This window comes from Gorilla gorilla, chromosome 1 (genome assembly GCF_029281585.2).
Source record: "Gorilla gorilla gorilla isolate KB3781 chromosome 1, NHGRI_mGorGor1-v2.1_pri, whole genome shotgun sequence".
In the NCBI taxonomy this organism is placed as follows: domain Eukaryota; kingdom Metazoa; phylum Chordata; class Mammalia; order Primates; family Hominidae; genus Gorilla; species Gorilla gorilla.
The window spans coordinates 206,186,966-206,211,335 of NC_073224.2; the positions used below are offsets into that span (position 1 = coordinate 206,186,966).

Genomic DNA, 24,370 nt, shown 5'->3' on the forward strand with positions numbered 1-24,370 from the left:
CTCAGATCCTTCACCTGGCTCAGTGGGTTACTTGGGGCCTCGAGTTCTGCACACTAGAGATCGGTGATCCCTCAGGGCTGGGAGAGGAATAGCCTGGGAGACTGTCAGGGTCTCTGTGATGACTGAGAGCTTGGTGTATGAGTTGATGAGTTGGGGTGTACCATGGTGATGATACTTTTTAAATGAAAAAAAATCACTTTGTCCAACAAAGCATTTTGATGACTTTTGAGTGTATTTATGTAAAAAGTCTTGAGAGGTTTAAAGATCAAGTCACCCTCAAATACACATTGAACAACTCACCCTTATTGAAAAAAAATAAATTGCATGATATCTGCCCATCCCTGCTCCCCACTGTGGTTAGAATATAAAGCCCAACAGCATTAGCCACGTAGCATGCTGGGAGCCACAAAGACCTGGAGGAGCAGGGAGCAGCTCGGGGCAGGCAAACACAAAGGCTTTGCCCATTGCAGAGACCAAGCCCAGGGACAGGTGCACGGGGCAGGGCTCTGCAGAAGCAGGGCCTGAGAAGATAAAGGTACACACAGTGGGAGCCCCAGGTGCCATGGGGGCTTAATCTCTGAAATCCATCTAGATAAAACAAGGCAGGGAGAAATGGAGGAGGGTCTAGCTTCTGCGACAAAGAGCTGGGAGGATTCACATGGGAAGCAAAACCAGCCAGCCTCTTAGGACCAGGATAAGATTCACTTGTCCCCCAAGCTGAAAGAGGCAGGTAGCAGATTGCCAGCTTAGGGACTGTTGCTTGACCCCTCCAAGAGTTTACTTGGCCCTTTGGCTCTTAGAAGCATGTTTATAACATCCTTGTAAAACCTTCACCAAGGGCAGAAGACCTTGAAGTGCTGCCCAGCAGGCCCTTGGTGTCCACAAGCAGGGCCGGCAGCCTCCAGTGAGCTGGGCACTGCTTGCAAACAGCTGAGAAGGAAAGAGAATAGGTCTGTCCCAACAAGTATGTGTCAGTGCTCCCTGTGGTTTGAAACAAGGATGAGGGGTCTGAGGCTTATGGATGAAAGCTAAGCAGGTACTCTGGGGAGCTGACATGGCATTTCTTCTTCTAGACAATTCTGGGATAGAGCAGGATGACATCCCCAGGCCCTTCCATCACTCAAGTGTGTCTGGACATTGGAGAGTAAGAGGACACAGCTTGAATCTCAGGGATGCTGGCTTCCATGGAGGAAGCCAGAGGGAGCCAACCGGCCCCATGCCTTTGCAGCATATAGCCAGGTCACCCTTGCATTTCAACAAAGTGAGGGACTTCCATCTGCCCACTCCCTACTGAGTACCCAGCAGGTAAGCTGATGCTTTTATAGGTCCTGGGCATTGCCCTCAGGGAGCTCATAGTCCAATTGGTGATAAGAAAGTATGGTGATAAGAAAGGCCTGGTAACTGAGATGACTTTGGTTTCAAAATCTGAAGACCAGGTTCTTAGTTCTAGCTCAGCTTTGTGGCTAAAGCCAAGCATCTTCTCTCTGGATTTTCATGTACTGACCTATCCAATAGGGTAGCACTCCACTGTGGCTCCAAATATTCTAAGCCTCTATGATCATATTTATAGAAAAAGATGACTATGACATGAATAGTCCTCACATTTCCCACAATAAATACCTGGAAGCTACTTTGAAAGTGGATCATTACAGAGCAGGTCATACTTTGATTGAGAGACAATGTTAAACTTTGGAGTTCTGCTCTTAACTCTAGATCAAATATAATGTTATCAATAGAAAAGGGACAATACCTATAAACATCTATAAAAATATAAAATATAAGGTTGGTCTCTGTGTTTTACAAAGCACTCATAAATGTACATACAAAAGCTCCTCTAGCAAAAGTCAGCATAAGTGCCCTAAATTTTCCAATACATTAGCCACAATAAATATTAATACAATACTTGGCAAATAACATTGCCCTTTCCTTATTGAGAGCTATAAGGGGATTGGGTATATTATTTCAATGGCTCAAATTTCTTTGAGAAGTTGTCTGAAGAGGTGCAAAGTATTGTATTGTTCTTCTCTTGAAACATTTTCTTCAAAACAACTCTTTATTAGGGAATTACCCTGCCAAGAATACACAAATACACTCTTCCTTCATGTTCCAAAACATTTTCTGTAGCAAGCAGAGACTTCAGAATCATTTTGTTGGCTTTTGAGCTGCCCTCACAGTAGTAGATGCTCAATAGATAGTCTTTTTTTAATTTAGGTTTTTAAGAAGATGATTTATCTCACAGTGAAAAACGTTTTGAAAGAAAAGGTGGAGCTAGCTTCTTTGCTCTTACTCTCTAGTCCTCAGTTAATTCACATCTCCCGGGACCCCTGCTCAAAATCAATGGGAAGTAATACCACTTTCCATCCATTCAAGCTATTGACTGCCTGTCTTCCCTGTGCTGAGCGCCATGCACTGGATTCAGAGTTGTGCAGTCTCTGCCTAGGAAATTGCTCATCCTGGCTGTCATGGTGGAAAAGCTTTGGCCTGGCTGCATATATTCTTTACCTTCCAGAAGCTTCGCCATTTTACCTCCTTCCTTACAAAAGAATAGAGAGCATTTCCCATACAATCTTGTCCAGCTATTCTTCCACCACAAGAGATACAATGGGAAGGAAGATACAAATAACTCTGATGGTGGTTTGCACAATACTTGATGCTTTGACGACAGGCTGGCAGAATGCTTCACACTTCTTAAGGAAGCCAGGAAACCAATTATCAATCCATTAGCAGTCACTTTCAAAAGAAGCTTCAAAACAGCCTTTACCAGAGATATGCCAAGAGTGCATGAATGCACACTTTCCTTTGCCATTTTGTAAACCACCTTAAGAAGATGTGAATCCTAATTGCTCAGTTCTTAACTCTAGTATATGTGTGAAATGTGAAGGCAGGAACTTCTTGGATGTATACGATTTAAGTTACAAATCAGCAATCTAATCTTGAGAGGTCAAGGGAGGGAAAATTGGATCCTTGGGTGCTCAGGGAAAATGTCCCAGAAGATACAAGACTTGAGCTGGGCTTTTGGAGAGTTGGAAGGGAAAGTAGGATTTTCTAAACAGAGATGCTGTGGGAAATGGCCCTCTGCTAGTATCTTCCTGTCCTTTACTCTGACTTCCTCCTTACTTCTCCCACCTTCTGTTCTGGTGACACACACACACACACACGCACGCACACATTCTGAGATGAATTGGGTAATGGGATCTGCAAGAATCTGGTCTCTCCCATGGACCATTACTCCAGAGTAGAGTTTCTCAAACTTAGCACTATTGATATTTTGGCCTAGATAATTCTTTTTGTGTGGGGCAGTATTGTGTATTATAGGATATTTAACGCATCTCTGTCATCTACCAGTAGCACCCGCCCCACACACCAGCTGTGACAGCCAAAAATATCTCTAGACATTGCCAAATATTCCCTGGGGGAAAAAAATCACAGATTAAGAACGACTAGTCTAGGATAACTTAGTTTTGTCAAATTCCAAATACGAAGAATCCTATGGGTTTGTGTTTTAAGTGAGGCTATGATTAAAGTCTGTAGCATTATGACAGTGGGAAGGCATGGGTTAGAGGAGAATGCCAATTTTATTAAATGTTCTACATTATTGGGAAGACATGAGTCCTCCCTACTGTGTTATGGGGTATTTATTCTCTCAATTTATAGATTGAAACAAGGTTCAAAGAAATATAACTAACACAATGGTCATAGAATCACTAAATAATAGGCTGGAATTTGAGCTGTTAATTAACAGAGCAGCAATTTGCACCCAGGTTCTTGCTGCAAGTCTTGCCCTCTCTCCATTGCACTAGATTTCTAGAAGTTTAGGGATCATCTGCAAATGTAAGGACAAGGAAGCCTTAGGATAAAAATACTAGGCCAGAGTACAGAAGCAAACTGCTGGCCGAGTTACCTTTATGAAGCAACAAAAGTTGACAAGAGTTAGACAAATCCAAGAAAGATAGATTTGTGACCCTTATTGGAAATCTATCAATATTGTATACCCCCACCATACAATATACTGGGGTTGAAACCTCTTCCTAATCTTTACATTCTCTCTGTTCCTTCTACCCGTTCATTTATTTATCCATCTTGATTTATTGAGTACCTGCTATGTACAAAGTTAGCTGCATAAGAGGGTATGGCTGTTCCTGGTCAAATTCTAAACTGAAGGGCCTTTGGGGATGATCCTGCTCAGGTTAAAGGGACAATCTCATGGTGTCATGCCCTATATAATGTGCTGTAACTCTATCTCTAGATGTATCTCTGGAGCTCAAGGGCCAATACTTGACAGAGACTTTTGGTATGTTCTCGTATTTTTCAAGTTTAAGCTAATTTAATGGTTTAAATAAATCTAGAAGTTTAAATAAAGGAAATATTCATATTCTCTCTCCCTTAAACCAAACTGATTTCAAATTTGACCAGTCTTTTTTTATTCTTACCCATCTATACACATACGTTATGTGGTCTTCATCAGAGTGAGCATACCATTTTGCATTCTATGTTTTAAAGCCCATATTCTGTTGTGAATCTTACCATGTTGCTACATAGTTATCATTCTTAAAAATCTGTGGGTTCTTCTGTCAAGTGAATAAACCATGACTTATTCAACCAATTATATTTAATTATTTTATATAAGGCTATAATGAGTATCTTCAGGCCTATGGCTTTTTCTTCTCTTGAATTATTTCCTTAGAATAAATTTCTAGAATTGACATTATCCAATCAGGACATGAATATTTTTATGACTCTTGATGCATACTGTTGTATGGTTTCCCCCAAAATATTGTGTCGGTTCATAATGCCAGTAGCAAAAGCTATAAGATTAAGAACAAGACTCATAAAACGTGTGGTCTTCCCATCCAGAAACATGGCATGCCTCTCTTTCATGTTTATCTACTTTCACTTTTCTAAAGATAACAACTTTGTGGTTTTCTTCGTTTAGGTCACATATATATTGCTTGTAAACTTTGTTAGCTTCACTAAACTTCAAATATTTGTGTGGCCATTTAAAAGTTGCTAATTTAATAGCTATAAGTTGAATCTATTTCTGTAGCACACCTTTGTTTACTACTGTGAAGTGCCCAATGTTAAGTGCCGCGAATTCAGAGATGAATTGGGCACAGTCCGTGTCCTCAAGGAGCTCTTCTCATGTGGAGATAGACACCATTATATAAATGAAGTGGGCCCTTGTGGCTTATAATTTAGTTTTTCAATGAGAAAACATTGATGCTATGAATATTAGGTTCATTCTTTTATTTAACACATATTTATTGAGTGCCTGCAATGTGGCGGGCATCATAGTGGGTGCTGAACAGAAGAGCAACCGCCCCTCTTCTCATGGGGCATAGACTTGACATCTTCTCTGTTAGAATGGTTGGGCCCGAAAGATGAGAGGCCATGCTGGAAAAGGAGCCATCCAAGAGGCAGCAGTGGGTTCTGGGAGAAGCCACTGGGTTTGTGCCTATGCAAAAGGGACATGTTCCATAGATACATTGACGCACACATAAACACCCACACACACACACGCACGCCCACGCTGCAGGACTGGGTACTTGGGTTTGTAATGGTTCCTATAGGGGTTGGCTGCTGCCTGATGGATATGAATGAAGAAGGGAGGTGGGTTTATGGGAGCACAGTCTGGAGACAGACTGCTGGGTAGCCATGGGCCAGAGACATGTCCCTGTTGGGGTAAGAGGTATAAAAGAGGTGTCTGGAGGACTGCCAAGATTGCCATCACAGGGCACTGGATAGAGACTTCAGTCTTGGCCTTTCTTCAGCCGACCTGGTTCCAGCCCTGTCTAGGAGGGACATGGGGCGTTTGCTGTTTCCATGTATAGTGACTACTGGTACTGACATGTGGCTACTGGGGTGTTGGTATTCCTTCCCAATTTGAAGGCATTCTTTCTACATTGTGTATAGAAATTCTTTGTGGTATTTGATATATGTATTTTCCCAATCTCATTTTCCCTATTTGTTTTCTATTTTTCATTGTATAGTTGTCTTACATTTCTATATAAACAAATCTCTCAGTATTTGTGATTTATTTTCAAAGCTGACAAAGTTATTCTGCCATGGATCTGAGAAACAGTTCGTTCTATTTTTGGTTATTTGTCAGTAATTTGATTTTTTAAAATATAATTTGTTAATCCATCTGGAGTTTACTTAGATGAATGTATAATATTGTCCTAACTATTATGCAGTTTTCCAACACAATTTATTAAGTAATTCATTTCCCTTTTGATTTGAGGGAAATGAATTGTTTTATTACATACTGAATCCTCAAATGTAGTTAAGTCTATTTCTTGAGTCACCACTTTGTTCTGCTGCTCTATTTCTATCTTAGCACTGGTATTGAATAATTTTAATTGTTGTTTTATAATGTGTTCTAATATCTGGCAGAGCTAGAAACAACTCCTTCCTCCCTTAATTATTTTCTCTTTCAGAATATTCATTGTTATTCTCATCTGTTTGTTGTTCAAGATTAATTTTAGAATCATTTTGTCAGAGTAAAAAAAACATCCTATTGGGATTTTGTATGTGCACTCCTGTTAAAATATAAATTAACTTGAAGAAAATAGGCATTTTTATAATACACAGCCCTCATATCCAGACACATGTTTTTGTTCGCCTACTTCCGTCTTTCTAAATATAGCAGCTCCATGGTTTTCTTCAAATAGGTCACATGCATTGCTTCGCACACATTGCTTGTCACCTTTATTCTTAAATAGGCAGGTACTTTTTTCATTTCTCCTCCCACCCTGACCTCAATGCCACACGCACAGGTGAAGCATGCTCTATTTTCCCTCCCCTCTATGGCTGAAACCTAGTGTTCCCTGTAAACATACAATCCCAGATTTTCCAGGACAAATGCAGTTTCAAACATCATTTCCCTTGGCCCAGAAAATATGATCACAATAGCTAGAGTCCTTGGAAATTGCCTTTTTCAAATGATCAGAGCCAGAGTTGGGATCAGCAAAGATTTAAATGCATCGGCCTCAGCATGAGGGGTAATATTCCTGGGAACTGTTTGTGATTAGGCCAGGGACCGTGATCAGTGTGAGCTTCCTCTGCTTAATGTAACATTCCCCTCATTTCTCTAGACTTCTTTCAAGGTTTTGTTGACCTACAGATGGCCCCAGAAAATAAACAGGGAACTTAGGGAGTCCCAGGGCTCCCTCCCTCTGTTATCCAGTCCTCAAGAACCTGAACACTGAAGACCTGTGGTTTCCCTTTGCTAGTGGCAGGCAGAGTAGGGGGTGCCCGCTCTGCAGAATTCTCCCAGTGATCTGAAGGGGACGTCGCCTTGAGTGGAAAGTCAGGGGTGGTAGCAGGATGGGGGAGGGTCTGTATCTGCTACTATACTGGAGAATGGGCACTAGTCATAGCTACGAAGTGTCCCAGGGCCATGGGGCAGCCTGGGAAGTGTATGCCAGAGTTGAGGGAGTCCAGGGCTGAAAGAGCTGACCCTGGATGAAGGAATGGGTCACAAAGGAGGCTGCTGGTGTTGCCTCTAAGAATGTACAAGGAGGTGGAGTCAATTCTTGTCCTACCAGGCCAGTATGGGTCACATCATTGCCTGTTACCTTTGTTTTCAAATAGGCAGATACTTTATGGGGGAAGGAAGATTCTGGATTGACTCATGTCCTCACCCAAGGGAATAGGGTGTATCCCGGCAGAGTATATCCTTGACCCAGCCAGAGGCTTCAGTCTCCAAAAAGAGACTTCAATCTCACAGCAGAGACTAGAGAGGAAACCATGAACCAGAATAGAAGCCCAGTCCTTGGACTGGGGCATACATATTGAAGAAGGGTTAGCAGGAGAGGGAGATCCTAAAACTGAGTGGGCCTATAGTATGCTGGGCTTCTCACAAGCCCACCAGTTACTGGCTCTGTGCAGCCACACACATCTCACCCCAACAGTTTGTAGGACTAGAACTTCCCAATGTACCATCATGCTTAGCTGGGTTTGGCTTAGAATCTGGCTGTAAGAACCAAGCCCGTGGGATCCAGGTCTTCAGTGTACCTGGCCAGGGTGAAATGAAGCAGACTGAAGGGATGGCTCACGAAGGAGGCTCCCAGCATTTCCTATCAGGATGTCCAAGGAAGTAGTCAACACTTTCCCTGCCAGGCCAGTGTGAGTCACATACATCACTTGTTTCGTTTATGTCTAAACAGTCAGGTACTTTATAGGAGAAGGAAGTGTCTTTGGTGGCCCTGCCTGGTCTAAAGTAGACCCAAACCCAGCTAACCATTAGAATCACTCATAGGCCTTTTAAAATACAAAATTCTTGGCCTTGTCCCCCAAAATTCCGATTCAGTAGGTCCAAAATGGGGCCTAGGAATTGTAGTTCTAAAAAACTCCTAGATGATCTAGACATTAGGTCATATTTCTGAACAACTAGTATGGAACACATACTGTATGCCAGTTGCTTGGGGAAAGTTTTGTGTCAGTTCCGTGAGGTTTGGTCCCTTGAATTTGTCTCTTGAATTCCTTTCTTGAATTCCTCTGGGCTAATGGGAAGGCTTGAGCTCTTGGATTACATCATGCCAAGAGACTTTTTTCCTAGCTAATACTTGTGTCATGCCAAGATACATGGGGTTGTGATACATGTGGTGATATGTTGTGTTCATATGCTGTTGCTATTAAGTTGGCCAGGCTGAGCTGCCATAACTCAGTTATTAGGATGATTGTAGTCTCCCAGGGTCCGTGGGATGTTGACCTCCATGTTGGTATCCCATCAAGGAATGAGATGCATGGTCCAGTACTCCCACATTACAACTTGATATTTTTCATTTAATTTAAATGCAGCAAAATGTGGAAGGGAGTGGGTACTATGTACTGGCCATTACACTCAGCACCGGGCAAGTGATGAAGATGATTCAAACATGGTTCTTGCCCTCCAAGAGCTCATAGTCTAGTGAGTAAGATAAGCGTGTGCTTTTATTTTAAAGCAGTCTCTGAATTATTGCAATCATAGATGTGGTCACAAAGTGCTACCAGAATGTAGAGGAAGAAAAATTCATTCCAACTGGCAGATTTTCAGAAGTCTTCTTGGAAGATTGTAGCACAGGCAAAAATTTCAGTCCAATCCAACCCAGGAATCTGTCCAAAACCAAACTGTGAACACAGTTTAATCCAAGGCCCAGTTCAAAGGCCTTATTCCAGCTAAAAGTCCTGGTCCAAAGTATATTAGGACCACAGCTACCTACGTGGAAGAGGAACTGGGAAAACTGGTCAAGCTTTAGGAGTCTAATCCTGGGCTGTGACCTCTACTTGTAGGGGAATGAGGTATCTCTGTCATTCTCATTTCAGCTTTCACCTTTGGGATCAAGCCAACAGGCTCTGTTTTCTCTGTAAAATATCCAAAGTTGTGTGTATGCATTCTCCACTGTTCTCTGCCATGCCTGACTCAGAGAGCTGTGGAGGCCAACAGAGTTTCCCCAGCCAGGGTCTGTTTTCACAGCTGCTGGCTCAAAAGCTGGAGCTTGAAGTTCTGTCAATACCCCAACCCTGTTCTTTGAGCCTCTTGGTGAATTTGTCATCTTACTTGAACATACGTGCATTACTATCAGCCCTCAGTGATGTGGGTGTCCTCAGACTCTGTGGTCCTCGGGGAAGGCACTACATATCTTTTCTAGGGCTTGGCTTTCTAACAGGGCCTTGGGTTACCCCCTCTTGTGTTGATTGGCCCTTCCTCTAGGCCTTATGTACAAAAGCAATCTTTTGGGGGACTCAGGGGAGGTGGGTTCAGAGAAAAGGCTCCTGGCCCTAGGCTACCTGATCAACTCTCATCTTGCTCTGGGACTTAGATCAGACTCCCCCATGGTCTTGCAGGGAGCTCTCCCAGGCTACCTGTAAACTCCCTTGGATTATCGTGTTTCCCCTGGAAGAAAATCCAAATGTACTTCCTTGTGTTCATGGAGAACAACCAGCATGTATTGTTTTCCAGTCTTCAGTGGGTGGTGGTCTGAGGCATGAATGGACCGTGGCAGTTCTAGACTCCGTGAGTGAGGATGCTCTGACGAACAGGCTTAGAATGCATGATGGAGCTCTCTAACAGAGCTCAGGGGCTCAAGTGAAGAGGACAGGCCCTGAGTGCCTCAAAGACCCAGGGACCTGGGCCTACAGTCCTGAGAACATCCCCTGAGTTGTTGAAGATGTGATCCACACCCTTCCTTGAATTCCTCTGGGCTAATGGGAAGGCTTGAGCTCTTGGATTACATCATGCCAAGATACTTTTTTCCTAGCTAATACCTGTGTCTGGCTGACCAGATTAATAAGAGCAGCTGAAGCTAACCTTAGCTGGGCATAGAGACCAGCTGGAATCTGCCCATGTAGGAAGAATAGGACGCTACGAGTATCACTCATAGGATCCTGGGGGCTGGGTGCAGGCAGCTGTGGGATCTCACAGGAGAGAAGCACTTTTGAGTAGCCTTTGCTTGGGACATGGAAAGACTGGGTCATCAGGACTTCCATCTGTTCCCCAACATGTCACAGTTCCTCAGAATCTCACAGTGAGACTCAAGACTGACAGAATATCCAACACTCAAGTGAAGGGCTGTTCAGTACCAGGTACCCCCATGCAGCTGACAGTGCCTCTCCTTTCTAAGGTTATCTGCCCACAGATCTGCTCACAGAAGGTGCCTCACCAGGTCACAGTTGGCAGTCGAGCAGTCAGTCATTCCTGCAAATGGGGAGTTTTGTCAGAATCTTCTGGACTTGGAGTTACCTGTTCATTCCTTGAGGAGAGGAGGGACTGAGGACCAAAGAGCAAACCTTTTGGCCTGGGGTCTTGCTGGATTGAGGGTGTGGTAAGGGAGAAGTGGGGAGACACCACTTTTGCTGCCTTAGTAGGCTGATTAAGACTAGGAGATACACCAAGCAGAAGCATGCGTGGAGACAGCCATCAGCAGCAGAGTGGGGATGTCCCTCTTGTTTCAAATTCAGCCAAAATTGAATGTATACCTTCCCTGAGCCCAGCACAGTGCTGTGTTCCATGCCTTCACAAACTTCATTGCGTTGAGTCTTCACAACAAAGCTGTAATTCAGAAGTTATTAATCCCATTTTTATATATGAGGGGAAAGACTCAATGATGTAAAGTACCTGCCCTCTTCCTCCCTCCCAAATGCGTACAGCTAATAAGTGAAAAATACATGCAAACCCCCAATTTTTAGAAGGATTCATATTTGCTCCAACTTTGGCATGGTGGCTTGGTCTGGCTACGTATATTTTCCAAAGAACTTATGGTCTGTTTTCAAGGTAAAAGCTGAGCCCCAAGAGTGTGGACTCAGCTACTTCCCAGTAGCATAGGGCAGGGGGCCTTTTTTGTGCTTTGTTCCGTAAGGTATCAGAATCTTTCCTGTGAGCTGGGGATATGAGTTCCTCAGCCAGCCACTGAGGAATGCATGAAAATCCCAGTGCAGAGCCTGGCCTTGGGAAAGACCTCTAAACATCTCAATGAAGAGGGCCTAAAGGCCGGGGTAAGCACCTGGAATGGTTTGGTGGGGGCAATGCATTATTCCAGAGGTGTGGCAAGAATCAGTCTTGGCCACAGGATAATTCCAGGCAGTGGGTAATTTCCAAAGGTTATGCTGATGAACAGTCATGTAATTTATACCAAGAACCTAGCCAGCGTCTATGGGATACAGGTAACAGGGTCCAGCCATAGAGGGCAAGAACTTAGCAATCATCAGACCCCTACCAATGAGCTTCAGTTTAGGATTCCAGTTCCAGAGGGGATTGAGTTGTGAATGAGGAACTTGAAGCAAAAGCTAGTTTCATGAATAGCTGCTACCATGAGTAGGGTGACAATATATCCCTATTTGCTTGGGACAATCCCAGTTTACATCTTTTGTTCTAGGTAATTATCCATAGTGCCATCTTTCATTCTCAAAACCAGTTTGGGCAATATGTTACGTGGGTACCCTAACATGCCAAAGACCTCATGCCAAGAAAGGAATTGGGCCTCAGTGATTGATTTGAATGCCATGCCAAGAGGGATCTGAGTCAGAGGTCTATGAGGCTATATATAGTGGTTTGTCTTTTTTTTCTTACTTGTCACTGACTTGAAACTTGAGCTCTGGGCTGGGCACAGTCGCTCATGCCTGTAATCCCAGCACTTTGGGAGGGCGAGGCAGGCGGATCACGAGGTCAGGAGATCGAGACCATCCTGGCTAACACCGTGAAACCCCGTCTCCACTAAAAATACAAAAAATTAGCCGGGCGTGGTGGCGGGCGCCTGTAGTCCCAGGTACTCGTGAGGCTGAGGCAGGAGAATGGCGTGAACCCAGGAGGCAGAGCTTGCAGTGAGCTGAGATCGCGCCACTGCACTCTAGCCTGGGTGACAGAGAGAAACTCTGTCTCAAAAAAAAAAAAAGAAAAGAAACTCAAGCTCTGTATGATCAACCCCTTCCTACCTCTCTCCCCCTCATCCCATGCCACTCTTCCATCAAAACTCTTGCCTACCTCAATGCCTTTCCACTTACAGTTCACCATGTTGGAGTGTCCCTCACAAGACTGGCTCCATCTCATCATTCCTTAACTGTCACATTTCCAGAGAGACCATCTCTAACCACCTTATCCAGAAGAGCGATGTCACTTTTTATTTCCTTCCTACCCTTTTTTATAAGTGTATTAGTCAACTTTTGCTGTGGCATCAACAGCCCGAAACTCTCAATGACTTGAAACAATAAATATTTATTTATTACTCATATCTCAAGAGGGTTGTAAGTCAGCTGCAGCTCTGCAGGGCTCTCCTGGGCTCCACATAACATCTCGTTCTGGGACACAGGCTGAAGGACCACGTTGTGCCTAGAGCGTGTTGTTCTCATGCCAGAAGGCAGAAGCTTCAGGGAACAGAGCCAAACTACTCAAGTACATTTAAAGCCTCTGCTTGGAAATGCCTATGTCATGTCCACTCACAATTCCGTGGGCTAAAGTAAATTGCAAGACTAAGCCCAAAGTCAATGGGAATAGGGAAGAGAGCACCACCTCAAGAGATGTATAGCAAGGGCAAGGAGAGAACAAATGATTGTCAACAATTAGTATGATCTACCATAATAAGTGATGCTTATTTTATTTGTTGATTATCTGGCACCCTCACTAAACTATAAACTCCCTGAGGGCGGACCTGTATATGTCTAGTTCATTGTTGTACCAATCATACAGCAAATTCTTTGTAGTAGTTTCCTATTTTTGTTACAATTATTATTAGTAGTGTTATATTGCTGCTATTATATAAACAAAGCCAACACAGCTGGAGTGAGAGAGCATTTGGTTTGGAAGATGCTTGGCCACCCAGGGTCTGTTGGCAGCAGGATTTTATTCCACAGCCCTCAAGCTAGTGTAGTTATAGCCAAGAGTGGCTGAGGCCCTGAGTGCAATGAGCCTGTCATACAGACTCTATCACTGCAGCTAGGAAGGATAAGTGGAGGAGGAGCGAACATTCTAGAAAAAGAAAATCACTGGGGCAAAAATACAAACATGGATTAGCCTTGCACATTTGGAGAGCTGCAAGTAGTTTAATCTGACTGGAGTGTAGGGTGCAGTAGGGGAGGGTGGGGAGAGTGGAAAAATAAAAAAGATGGGCAAGGGCCTTAGGTCACTGAGAGTCTTTTGCGCCCCTACGAGGAGTCTAGACTTTATCTTCTGTGCAGCAGGGAGTCTTTAAGTAAAGTCCCAAGCAAGGATGTAACAGCAAAAGAATTTGTGATTTTCAAAATTGACCCTGGAGCCAATATGGAGGATGGATTCAAAATGAGTGAAATTTAAAATAGGACACCAGGTAGACTCTGGCAGTAGAAAGAGGGCCTCCACTTAATAGGGATGTGATGAAGATGTGACAAGTACAAGAGATACTGAAGAGATAGAATCAACAGAAGTTAGTTACTGATTGAATATGAGAGCGAGGGAGAAGGAGTTGACATATTTTGCTTAGGCAACTGGGTGTTGTCATTCATGGAGATAAGGAATGAAGGAGGCTTAGGAAAATAGATAAAGAGTTCAATTTTGGACATGCATTTGAGGTGCCGGTGGGATCTTCAGGAGGGATGTACATCAGACAGTTTTGCATCAAGTCTGGAGTGTGGTAGGAGGGTTTGGGTTACTAGAATTTATTTTGGAGGCAGGGGCATAAAGGAAGCAAGAGTGGGGAGTGAGAAGAGCGCCTAGGGCAAACCTATACCTGGGTGATGGAAGGGCTGAGTCATTTGTTAATGCCAGGGAACATTCCAGGTCCCAGAGAACCTTGGTTCCCTTGAGAACCAAGTTTGGGGAACCTTAGGCCCTGAGAATCAATTTGGGGAAGAAGACAAAAAGTTCAATTGTGGACATGTTTTAAGTTGCTGTGACAAAATCCAAACTGACTCTCATGATTTTTTTTTTTTTATTATTATACTTTAAGTTTTAGGGTACATGTGCATAATGTGCAGGTTAGTTACATATGTATACATGTGCCATGCTGGTGTGCTGCACCCATTAACTCATCATTTAGCTTTAGGTATATCTCCTAATGCTATCCCTCCCCCCTCCCCCCACCCCACAACAGTCCCCAGAGTGTGATGTTCCCCTTCCTGTGTCCACGTGTTCTCATTGTTCAGTTCCCACCTATGAGTGAGAACATGTGGTGTTTGGTTTTTTGTCCTTGCGATAGTTTACTGAGAATGATGATTTCCAATTTCATGCATGTCCCTACAAAGGACATGAACTCATCACTTTTTATGGCTGCATAGTATTCCATGGTGTATATGTGCCACATTTTCTTAATCCAGTCTATCATTGTTGGACATTGGGTTGGTTCCAAGTCTTTGCTATTGTGAATAATGTCGCAATAAACATACGTGTGCATGTGTTTTTATAGCAGCATGATTTATAATCCTTTGGGTATATACCCAGTAATGGGATGGCTGGGTCAAATGGTATTTCTAGTTCTAGATCCCTGGACTCTCATGATTTTTAAAAGACCTTGTCATCCAACTCTCATAATTTTTAAAAGACCTTGTCATCCTCTTTAGCTCGTCTTGGGTTCCTTGCTCCATCTATCACCCTGCTTCTACCTACCATGCTGGCCTCCCTTCTGTCCCTCACATGCACCAAGCTCATTCCCACCCCAGGGCCTTTGCCCTTGTAATTCTTTCCCCCTGCAGTGAACCTTCCTTAGAATGATTGGTTCCTTATCATCAGGCCACAGTCCAAAGGCCACCTCCTCAGACAGGCCATTCCTGCTGCCTTATTAAAAGCAGCCCACCTCTATGCCCTTCATTCTTTTTTTCGTCACCTCTTAGAATGTAAACTTCAGAGGGGCTAAGGACTTGCTTATCCATCTTGGTGGCTGCTGATCCCATACCTAGAATAGGGACAGACACACAGCAGGTGCTCCATCACTCCATCAATACTTGAGCTAGGTGGAGACATTTCAAAGACCACTGGATACACAGGTCTGGCGTTCAGAAGAAATGTCTTTCCTGCAGGCATACACTTAGGAGTTATGTGAGGATGAGGTGCCCTAAAGAGGACAAGCAAGTGAGAAGATGACCCTGAAATGGATCTGTTCATATTTCAAAAGGTAAAAGTCAGGTAGAGAGGAAAGCTTTCAAATGACTGCCAAGGGACGGTCAGAGCTAGAGATGGAAAACCTGGAGAAGGTATTATGGAAGAACCAAAGTGTCTTAGGAATGAGAGAGGGCTCGCTCTGTTGAATGCCTTTCTAATTTGTCTCAGAACACCGATGCTCAAGTTCTACCTGTCCAAGAGGTGGAAACTGGGCAGAAAAAAAAGAAACACAAAAACTTGAGTACAAGCCAGGTGTCTAAGACCAGAGTGAGCAACATAGTGAGACCCCCCCCGCCGCCCCCGCACACACACATCTCTTAAAAAAAAATAAAAATAATTAGTCAGACATAGTGGCACACACCTATAGTCCCAGCTACTTGGGAAGCTGAGGTGGGAGGATCACTTTTAGCCCAGGAGTTCAGGACTACAGTGAGCTAGGATTGCACCACTGCACTGCAGCCTAGAGTTAGTGAGACCCCTTTCTCTAAAAAATTTTTTAAAGAAAAAATAACTTGGGCACAATTTATGGTTTTTGGACTGGATTATATCAAATATGAATCTAGGAGGACATACATGTGCTCAGGAAATGTGCAGCCAGTATTGCCCATTTATCCTTCATACTCCTTTTGGAATGTGTGTGAGTTTCTAGACTGCATCCTCAGTATTCTCCTTAGAGAGAACGGAGCCTAAAGTTAACTTAATCTTGTTTATGATAAGGATAAACCCTGCCCAGTAACTAGCTTTGCCCTGATGCAGGTGACCTTGAGAAACTCACACAATGTCTTTGGGACTAACACAGTTAAATGATAACTTTCACCAGGCTCTAGTGCCAGAGATGACATTAAGATAACTGAGACACAACTTTACATACACTGAGCTTCTGAGCAGAAAGAGGTGAAAGAAATTTAAGGTTGGGTTTGTGAAGCCTCTGCTTCCAGCTCAACAATAGCTGAATCAGCAAAGCTGCCTCAGTTTACTTACCTAGATTCATACACTGAAGCAAGAACAATCTGATTGGGCCACTTCTGCTTGGGTGAGCATTGCTGGATAAAATCACCCAACCAGACAAATTGGCACTGCTATAAATTCATGAACACCAATCTCAGTCAGGCTTACAACAGTGCCTAGCAATCCATCTGTGTTTCTCAAGTCATTCTCTTCTCCATTTCTCCATGGAAACTACCCCAAACATTCACTACCCTGCTCGAACCCATGAACAGCCCCTTCTCCTCAACTTACTCCTACCTCACAGGCAACACTCTCAATTTTCAAATACTAAAGACACCAAGCCTACAGAACAACACCCATCCTCACCCTTCCTCTATTCTTCCCACCTTTTATAATAGATGATCAACCCTTTCTCCCATCAAAAAACAATTTCCCTATAAATTACCCATCAAAAAAATTTTAGCATAACTCCATTTATGCTTTAGATAAGGAACATTTAAAAACTTTTAACATAACAGTGAGAAATGTATTTTTACCTTGTAACTTTGTACACACTTGCACATAATTGAAACATACATTTCACAAGCAGTACTTACCTTTACTACTTACATTGAACTCAGATATTTCCTGTGCTCTTCCTTTATTAGCCCATTCTTGCATTGTTATAAAGAAATGTCTGAGGCTGGGTAATTTATAAAGAAAAGAGTTTGAATTTGGCTCATAGTTCTGCAGGCTGTACAGGCATGGCACCAAGATCTGTTCAGCTCCTGATGAGGGCCTCAGGAGGCTTACAATTATGGCAGAAGGCAAAGGAGAGCCAGTGTATCACACGGCAAGAGTGGGAGCAAGATGGGGGTGGGGTAGGTGATAGGTACCACATTCTTTTAAACAACCAGATCTTGCATGAACTACCAGAGCAAGGATTCACTTGTAACCAAGGGGATGATGCTAAGCCACTCATGAAGAATCTAACCCCATTATCCAAATACCTCCCCCCAGGCCCATGTCCAACATTAAGGATTACATTTCAATGTGCTATTCGGAGGAGACAAATATCCAAACCATATCATTCTGCCCCTGGCTCCCCAAATCTCATGTCCTTTTCACATTGTAAAATAAAATTATCCCTTCCCAATAGTCCCCCAAAGTCTTAACTTATTCCAGCATGAACCCAAAAGTCCTAAGTCTAAAGGCTCATCTGAAGATGAATTCCTTCCACCTATGAGCTGGTGAGATCAAAAGCAAGTTATTTACTTCCCAGATACAGTGGTGTACAGACATTTGGCAAACATTCTCATTCCAAAAGGGAGAAATTGGCCAAAAGAAAGGGGTAACAGGCCCCACACAATTCTAAAACCCAGCAAGGCAGAGATTAAATCTTAAAGATCCAACATAACCCTCGACTCCATATCCCACATCCTGGGCACATTGGTGCATGGGGTGAACTCCCAAGCCTTGGACAGCTGTGCCTCTGTAGCTTTGCAGAGTGCAGTCCTTGTGGCTGCTCTCATGAGTTGGACTTGAACACCTGTTGCTTTTCCAGGCTCAGGATGCAAGCTTGCCATGACTCTACCATTTTGGAGTCTGGAGGGTGGCAGCCCCCTTCCCACAGCTCCACCAGGCACTTCATTGGTGGGACTCTGTGTGGGGGTTCCAACCCCACATTGCCACTCCACATCATCCTCTGAAATCTATGGAGAAATTGCCAAGCCTTCTTCATACTTGCATGCTGTGCACCCACAGGCTTAACATCGCATGAAAGCTGCTAAGGCTTATGGCAGCTTACACTCTCCAGAGCAGCAGCCTAAGCTATATCTGGAGCCCTTTGAGCTGTGGTTGCAGCTGGAGCAGCCGGGATGCAGGGAGCGATGTTCTGAGGCTGCACAGGACTGCAGTGCCCCAGGCCTGGTCCCTGAAATCATTCTTTCCTCCTGGGCCTCTGGGCCTATGATGCGAGAGGCTGCTGCAAAGATTGCTGAAATGCCTTCAAGGCCTTTTTTCCATTGTCTTGGATGTTAGCACTTGGCTCCCTTTCAGTAATGCTAATCTCTCTAGCAAGTGGTTGCTCTACAGACTGCTTAGATTCTTTCTTTACCACAGGGCCAGGCTGCAAATTTTCCAAACTTTTGTGCTTTTCTTCTCTTTCAAATGTAAGTCCCAACTTTAAGTCATCTCTTTGCTCCTGTTCTGATCATGAGCTGTTAGAAGCAGCCATGCTAATTCTTGAATGCTTTGCTGCTTAGAAATTTTTTCCATCAGATACCCTAGGTCGTCACTCTTAAGTTCAAACTTGCAAAAAGCCCTAGGATATGGACTTAATGCAGCCAAGTTATTTGCTAGGGAGTAGCAAAGGTGACCTCTACACCAATTCCCCATAAGTTCCTCATTTCCATCTGAGACCTGTTAGCCTGGCCTTCACTGTCCATATTTCTATCAGCATTTTGGTGACAACCTTTTAAACAGTCTCTAAGAAATTACAAACTTTCCCTCATTTTCTTATCTTCTGAGACCTTCAAACTCTTCCAACCTATCCCTGTTACCCAGTTCCAAAGCTGCTTCCACATCATCAGGTATCTTATAGTAACATCCCACACCCCTGGTACCAATTTTCTGTGTTAGCCCATTCTTGTATTTCTATAAATACTTGAAGCTGGGTAATTTATAAAGAAAAGAGGTTTGATTTGGCTCGTGGTTCTGCAGGCTGTACAGGCATGGCACCAACATCTGCTCAGCTCCTGGTGAGGGTCTCAGGAGGCTTACAATCATGGCAGAAGGCAAAATGGAGCCAGCGTATCCTATGGTAAAAGTGGGAGCAAGGTAGGGTAGGGGCACCACACTCTTAAGAAACCAGATTTCATGTGAACTACCAGAATAAAAATTCACTCATCACCAAGGGGATGGTGCTAAGCCATTCAAGAGGGATCTGCCCCCATGAGTCCCACCAGGCCCAACCTCGAACATTGGGGATTACATTTCAACCTGAGATTTGGAGGAGACAAAAAACCAAACTATATTTTTTTTTGTTTGTTGTTTGTTTTGTTTCTTAACATGAAATTTATGACCAGCTAATAATGGGTTGCAATCCACTGTTTAATACATTTAGCTATAAATCCTTCCTCACCTTTCACCTTTTCATGAATCTTATGCTTCAAATAATTCTTCCTCCTTCTGCTAACCCTTCAGCCACTTCCCTTCTGCCAGTTGCATTCCATCAACACTGAAATTTTCTCAGGCTGCTCTCATCAAAACAAAACAAAACAAAACAAAACAAAACAAAAAACAACCATCTTGGCTGGGCACAGTGGCTCATGCCTGTAATCCCAGCACTTTGGGAGGCCAAGGCAGGCAGATCATGAGGTCAAAAGATCAAGACCATCCTGGCCAACATGGTGAAACCCTATCTCTACTAAAAATACAAAAAAAAAAAAAAATTAGCTGGGCGTGGTGGCGCACACCTGTATTCCCAGCTACTCAGGAGGCTGACACAGGAGTGCATGAACCCAGGAGGCAGAGGTTACGGTGAGCCGAGATTGCGCCACTGCACTCCAGCCTGGCAACAAAGTGAGACTCCGTCTCAATAATAATAATTTTAAAAAGCATCTTTCTTCACACCCTCATCTCCTTGCAGGTTCTCTAAGTCTCATTCATACCCAAACTTCTGTAGCAGGATGTCTATGTACCCTTGCTGTGTTCATTTCTCACCTCCCAGTACCCTGTTACCCCACTCCATTCTGATATCTGAGTCCACCACGTCTCTGAAATTGCTCTCACAAAATTCACCAATGAGTCTCATGTTGCTGAAACCCAGTGGATCATTTTCAGCCTAGATGATACATGGCGCTCAGCAGTCTTTCAAAACAGATGTCTCTTCCTCCTTCTGGAAACTCTCTTTCCTTGTCTGTATGACACCACTCTCCTGTGTTTTCTCCTACCTCTTGACTGCTTGGTCCCTGTCTGCCCTGCCAGTCCCCTTTCTCTCAAAAAGTTCAATGCCATCTTTTTTTTTTTTCCAACTCAATAGCTCTGTTGTTTTAAGTTTTTGTTTTCTAATAATATTATATGTTTTTTCACCTCTTTATTAACCAACTTTATTTATTCTTTGTTGGTTGCCTCTTAATTTCCTTGGCCAATATTTCTTTGTTGAGTGTACATCTTTCTATCAAATTCCAATTCTTCATAGATGAAGGATAGTAAATATTTAAATGTAGTAACTTGCACATATTTTCTCTCCATTTGTCTCTCATTATTCAGCTTTTGTTTATGGTGATTTTTGAAATCTAAAATCTTCCATTTCTGTAGTTTAAAATTTCCCTTATGATTTCTAATTTTGGTGTAATACTAATAAAGTCCTTCCTTGCCTCCAACATTATACAAATATTCCTTATATTTTCTTCTAGGACTTCTCTGGTACATGGAATGAAGTGTGGACCTAATTTTGTCATTAACTGGCTAGCCATTTGTTCTAGCATCAGGTATTGATCAATCAACCCTCTCTCTGCTAATTTGAAAAGCCCCCTTTATCATATATTTTTGGTTCCTTTTCTGGACTTTCTTTTCCAGCTCTGTTGATCTCTCTTTTGAAGTCAATATAGTATAAATTATATTATTACAGCTTTATAATATGTTTTAGTATTTAATATCTGGGTTGGCAAGCCTTTCCTCCTCTGGGAGGAAGTAGGTGTCGTGGTCAAGAGCTTGGGCTCTGGTACTGGCCTGACTGGTTCGTCTTCCCAGCTCTATCATCTACAGTGACTGTATGACTGTGGGCAGATTAATTTAACATTTGGACTCAGCGTCTCTCTCTGTAAAGTAGGTTAATAATAGTACCTATCTCACAGGGTTGCTGTGAGAGTTAATGAGTTGAGATACAGGAAGCTCTCAGAATGCCAACTAGCACCTTATATGCTATTATTCCTTATCTGTCTCAAGGAGAGCTTGGCTGTTTTTACCTGTTTACCAACAGATGGATCTTGCAATGGTTTTAAGTTCCAGAAAAAAAAAAAAGATCTGGCCTGGAATTGTGTTAAATTTTTACCATGATTTAGGACACTTTTCATCTTAGTAATATGAATTATTTTCAACCAGGAACATAGTTTGCCTCTCCATTAAAAATTTTGTTTCTTCCTATCAGTACAGTTTTGTTGTTTTTGTTGTGTAGGTCATGTTGGCTTATTGTTGTAGGGCTGAATTTGATTTTCTAGCACTTTGCATGAAGGATTTTCCATACTGTAGATGTGTCATTGTGTTGGTGGATATGATTGTGTGTGTATCATACATATCATTGTTATGGGAGTATTGTATCAAAATCAATTTAAATAGCATGGCTATTACAAGTTTGTTTATAGTTTTGAAGCACTGGCCATGAAACCACCTACCCACTAAGTATTTTCCAGTTTCCTCAGGTTTTTCCCTTCATGCTAATTTTGGTAATTCGCATTTCTCTAGGAAATGCTCCATCTTATCCATATTTCATACGTTATGTATACTATTCTTTTATAGTTGGATTATCACCTTAGTGTTATCCCTATCCCTATGTATATTTATCTTTTCTATCCCTATGTATATTTATCTTTTCTATTTCTACTTATTGAGCAAACCAATCAGAAATTTTTATTGATCTCTTCAGAAGCCAATTTTTTTTTCTGTTTTCGTCTTTTCTAAGTTTATTCTCTCTTCTCTCCTTAATCATGTTCAGTTATTCTTTTGGTAACTTTTTAAGTATAAACACTAATTGCACTTATTTTATTTCTTTATTGTTTAATCATGAATAAAGCTATGAATTTTCTCCTTACTACAGCTTTGGTCTAGTATCATCATCATTATAAGAAGTCTGTATTGGCCGGGCGCAGTGGCTCACGCCTGTAATCCCAGCACTTTGGGAGGCCGAGGTGGGTGGATCATGAGGTCCGGAGATCGAGACCATCCTGGCTAACAAGGCGAAACCCTGTCTCTACTAAAAATACAAAAAATTAGCCGGGCGAGGTGGCAGGCGCCTGTAGTCCCAGCTACTCGGGAGGCTGAGGCAGGAGAATGGCGTGAACCTGGGGGGGCGGAGCCTGCAGTGAGCCGAGATCAGGCCACTGCACTCCAGCCTGGGTGACAGTGAGACTCCGTCTCAAAAAAAAAAAAAAAAAAAAAGAAGTCTGTATTGATAGCTTTGTTTCCTCATTGAACTCAGGAACTTATTTGGAAAGAGTTTTATGAATTTTTAAGTGATTATGGATTTTTCGTTGTTCTTTTCTTATGGATGTCTAGTTTATTTGTACCGTGAACAGAAAATGTGGCCCAACAGTTTTTGCATTGTGGTAGAATTTATGGGGATTTTCTTATAGCCTAATGTAAGGTCAATTTTGTAATAGTCCATGGGCACCTGTAAAGAAGTTTGCATCCCTTGTTTGAAGACTACAGAGTTTCATATAATATACACACTCATAATATTTTCAGATCCTTTTTATCTTGATCTTGATTTCAGGGTAGTATATTTTATTTTGTCTCTTTCATGCTTTTGGACATAAAGTATTATAACTGTCATGTCTTTATTTTGTAATGGGCTCATTATCCATGTTTTAAATATGATATTTGGATTTTGTATTAGGTCTCTATAAGGACTACTGAAAACTCTCTTTGTTTGGTGACAACACCAAAAGAAAAACATAATAAAACAGGGGCCTTCAACAAGCCCCTTTTATTTTCTACTCAAGCTCATGTTAAGTAATAACCTAATATAATGCACAGTAATTACACATCTACCTGTTAATGTTTCCCACCTTTATTATTTGTCAACAATCTGACACTTCTGACTTAAAAGTTTAGTCAACATCAAGATCCATGAGCACAGCGTAGTCACTACTCTGAAGGAGGAAGGTGCCTGATCTCCTTCTTTTAACCTGGGTGATTGAGGGTGATGAGATCCAATTACAACTTTTTAAAAATCCCTCATTTGCGACACTGAGAAGTAGGCTCTTCCTATTCTCTTACAGAAATATTACAATACAACATGCATACATAATTTTCCAGAGCAAGAAAGATTAGATCTTTGTAAGACAACGCACACTTCCTCTTCCTGCCCTTGTTGCAACAAGTCTGAGTACTCTTTTGAGATGGAAGACAGAGCTTTATAAGCCCACATTCTTGTTCTAAGAGTGTCAGTTTATCAGCCCTGTCTCCTTCCAGGTATAATAAGAAATGCCTCTTGGTAGCTGTCCAGAAAACTCTTGGCATAAGAAAAGGATCATCCAAGAGTCAGGTGTAATATAATATCCAAGTATCAGATATTAATATTAAAATTCCTTTTTTGTTGTTCACATTTGCCTCCACCAGTAGTTCTCAAACCCTGGCTGCAATTTGGGATCACCTGGGGAACTTTTTAAAATCGGTGATTCCCTGAGCCCAGTCCACCAATTAAATGGGAATATTTGAGACTTATATTGATAAATTACAACACTCTTCTAATGTAAAGCCTGAGCTATCTTGGCCCATTCCTTTACTTTTGAGTATTCAGAGTCACTTTGTCTTAGCTGTGTGTTTTGTCCCAAAGAGAGGGTTATACATTACTAGGAGATTAACCTGTATACATTTATTGTCATAACTGATGTTTTATCTTTTTAAAATCATCTTACGTTACAACTCCCCTACCCCATGCTTCCTTGTTGTTTCCTTTGAATTTCTTTTTTCCTCCCTGAACTACTTTGCTTTTTCCCCTTTGGTAATTTTGAAGATAAGCTATTTCATATTCTATTACTAATTACACCTAACATCTTTAAAAGCATGCTCCAACCTATATTTCTCTAATTAACCACAGAAACTACAAAACAGGATTTCTTGCAAGATGAGCAAATTAGCATATCTCCTTGCTCCAGCTTTACTCTTTGTGTCAGTAGA

At 42.4% G+C, this 24,370-nt stretch overlaps 1 protein-coding gene across 2 annotated transcripts in view; it reads left to right on the forward strand.

Moving 5' to 3' along the window:
* Positions 1-24,370, forward strand: part of CSMD2 (CUB and Sushi multiple domains 2) — a 647,961-nt gene that overhangs the window by 390,370 nt on the left and 233,221 nt on the right. The window lies entirely within an intron of this gene.